Raw genomic sequence first — 2,584 nt, forward strand, 5'->3', positions numbered from 1 at the left:
ATTTAGAAGGTTCCAAATTTCATCTGTGACAGAAAAGGCACCTTTTTCACACTTGGTCTATGGTGCATCGATTCGTGACGGTTTGTTTCCGATTGGTATTATAGAATCGTAACATGGGGTTGTCCGCAAACCAATTTCAGAGGGTTTCGGCCGATTGTGGTGACTTTTGACGTGTACCAAGGTCACCATATTCTGGAAAAAATAGGATATCGACTATGGCGCATCGATTGGTTGAAAGTTTCATGCTGATCGATGCCATAGGCCCGAAGCATGGGTTTCCTGGAACCCTATTTTTCCTGTTTTTGGTATTTTTGGTGACTTTTTTTGGTGACCTGAATCAAGGTTGTCATGTTCTGGATAGAATTAAATATCGACTATGGCGCATCGATTGGTGAAGGTTTCGTGCTGATCAGTGCCATAGGCTCGGAGCACGGGGCCGTCTGCAGCCAATTTTGGTAGTTTTGGGTATTCCTGGTGACCTTCAACCTGTACTTGACCTTTTGGTGACTTTCAACCATGTATCCAAGGTCAACATGTTCCGGAAAGTCCAGGATATTAACTATGGACACAGCAATTGATGAAGATTTCATTCTGATCGGCGTCATAGGCTCGGTGCGTTGTGTTGTCTGCGGCCCTATTTTTACGGTGTTTGTATTTTGGGGACCTTTATCCTGATTCAAGCTCACCATGTTATGGAAAGGATAGGTTATCAACCAAGCGGCACCGAATAGTAAAGATTCCATGTCGATCAGTGTCATAGGTTTGGAGCAGCGGTATGTCAACAGGTTTGGTCAGCAGTTTAGTCCTTTCCTATTAAAGACTTTGGGCGCAACCGTACGTACATAAACAGTTACCATGGCAACGAGTTAATCTGCGCCACCGTTGTTGTCTGTGTGTGTGTGTTTTTGGTGTTTCGTGTTCGATGCTTGGGGAAGTGGGTTGATTTCGTGGTTTCGTGGCATTTCGGCACTTCCCTACTTTTTAAGAAAACATGGGAGGAGGGTTGAAAATTCACGTCATTTACTGGTAAGTCATGCTGATTTGTTTGTCATTCACGGTTAAAGGCGATTTATCAGACATTGGTTGGGCTGGCGCATGCCTAGCATCCTAAAATTGCGGTAGGTGCCGTCCATATATTACGTTAATGAAAATGTCAAAAATGTTCATGAAAATCATGATACGCAAACTGGGTTTAAGTGTTTAAAGATGTTTAAATCCCAAAGTGCCCACCCATATTTTATGGAACGTATAAAAAGCTGTTTATGGAGCGTCGGGGGGTGTAGCAAAAGCGTGACAATGGGAGTGTGTGCATGGGGGTGGGGGGGGGGGGGATGGGGGAGGGCAACGTAACGCTGCACTCAGTTGTTTCCGACAATTCTGTTCAAATATTTTGAAACGTTTTAAAACGTTAAAGACTTACCGTTGACTTCCAGTTATGACAAGTGGCACGTCTGTCTGTTTCGTATATCTAGCCCACTTAGAGGCCGAACGGACGTTACCTTTTTGGGACGTTATGCTTACGCTTGCTACAGCGTTACCAGTTGGCTGGGTAGTAGGTTTCCCCTAACGTAACTAGCACGTGTCCAAAAGGGAGAGAGGGTTGCAAGTTTACAGCAAGTGCATGAAGGGGGAATAGTTGAGACTCAGTCACACCTGCCTCCCCCCCCCCCCCCCCAATTCCTGCGTTATTGCCATTGCGTAACCAGGAGCAAGGGTAATGGAATTTGGCAAAAACATGCTTACGTAGTTAATGGAAGTATGTCATGGTTTCGAATTCATCTCGTCATTCATGTTATTGTCGCGTTGCAGTGGCGCATGAGGGTACGCTTCGAGGTTCCGCGACGTCAAAGCGGAACTAGAGAAGACGTTCCCTAGGGAGTTGGACATCGTAAGTGTTGCCGCTGGCCATAGCGGTGTATGCCAAATTTTGCAATAAGAAGGAAGTGCACAACTCCCAGTTGTACATCCAGAAACACATTTTAGCGCGGCACAGGCGCGTGAGTTTCCTGCCATCGCGTATCCAAAGCAAACAGACGTACTTCATACACTTCTTAGGGTGTCTGCCTCGACTTGTGATTTGATTGAGTTCGTAAGTGCATAACCATGCACGCAAACATTTGATGGCGGAGTGACGGATTAGGGCATGTGCCCCCGGTGCTCTCCATGAATACGCCCCGGACTGAGCATCTTGGCGGGGCATATTAGCCGGGGGCTAGGTGACGGCAAAGAGCAAATGACACAGACAAGTCTGCTGAGCGTGGTGCCCGCCACTCGGGTTAGAAGGGGGAGGGGAGCGTAATTACAAGTACCGCCCAACCAGATAGCTGCTGAGCAACACACCCATGAAGCAAGGTCATTCAGGCATGTACGACGCCATAGAAACGCCATTAAAAGCCTGCCAACCCATTGGCCAGGCGGGTTCAGGGCCGAGAAGCATAAAAGTACCTGAAAAGTGCCTGTTGTAATATGGGTGTCCGAAACTTGGGTCCGCTAGAGTTTGCGGTCGGGGTCGGACGTGCGCGAGGTCGCTCCGCCGCGGAGTATTCTTCCGTCTTTGGTTCAAACGGTAGTGGCGGAAATGTGT

The 2,584-nt window shown here is 47.6% G+C and overlaps 1 long non-coding RNA gene across 1 annotated transcript in view; it reads left to right on the plus strand.

Annotated features, from left to right (window-relative positions):
• The first annotated feature begins 947 nt into the window (after positions 1-947).
• LOC119094082 (uncharacterized) overlaps positions 948-2,584 on the plus strand; it is a 6,643-nt gene continuing 5,006 nt past the window's right edge. The window contains exons 1-2 of the long non-coding RNA XR_005093754.1: positions 948-1,026; positions 1,810-1,888. This is a non-coding gene — a long non-coding RNA (uncharacterized LOC119094082). The remainder of the gene's footprint in view (positions 1,027-1,809; positions 1,889-2,584) is intronic.

The sequence above is a fragment of the Pollicipes pollicipes genome, unplaced genomic scaffold (genome assembly GCF_011947565.3).
Source record: "Pollicipes pollicipes isolate AB1234 unplaced genomic scaffold, Ppol_2.1 Scaffold_4002;HRSCAF=4701_pilon_pilon_pilon, whole genome shotgun sequence".
Taxonomy (NCBI): domain Eukaryota; kingdom Metazoa; phylum Arthropoda; class Thecostraca; order Pollicipedomorpha; family Pollicipedidae; genus Pollicipes; species Pollicipes pollicipes.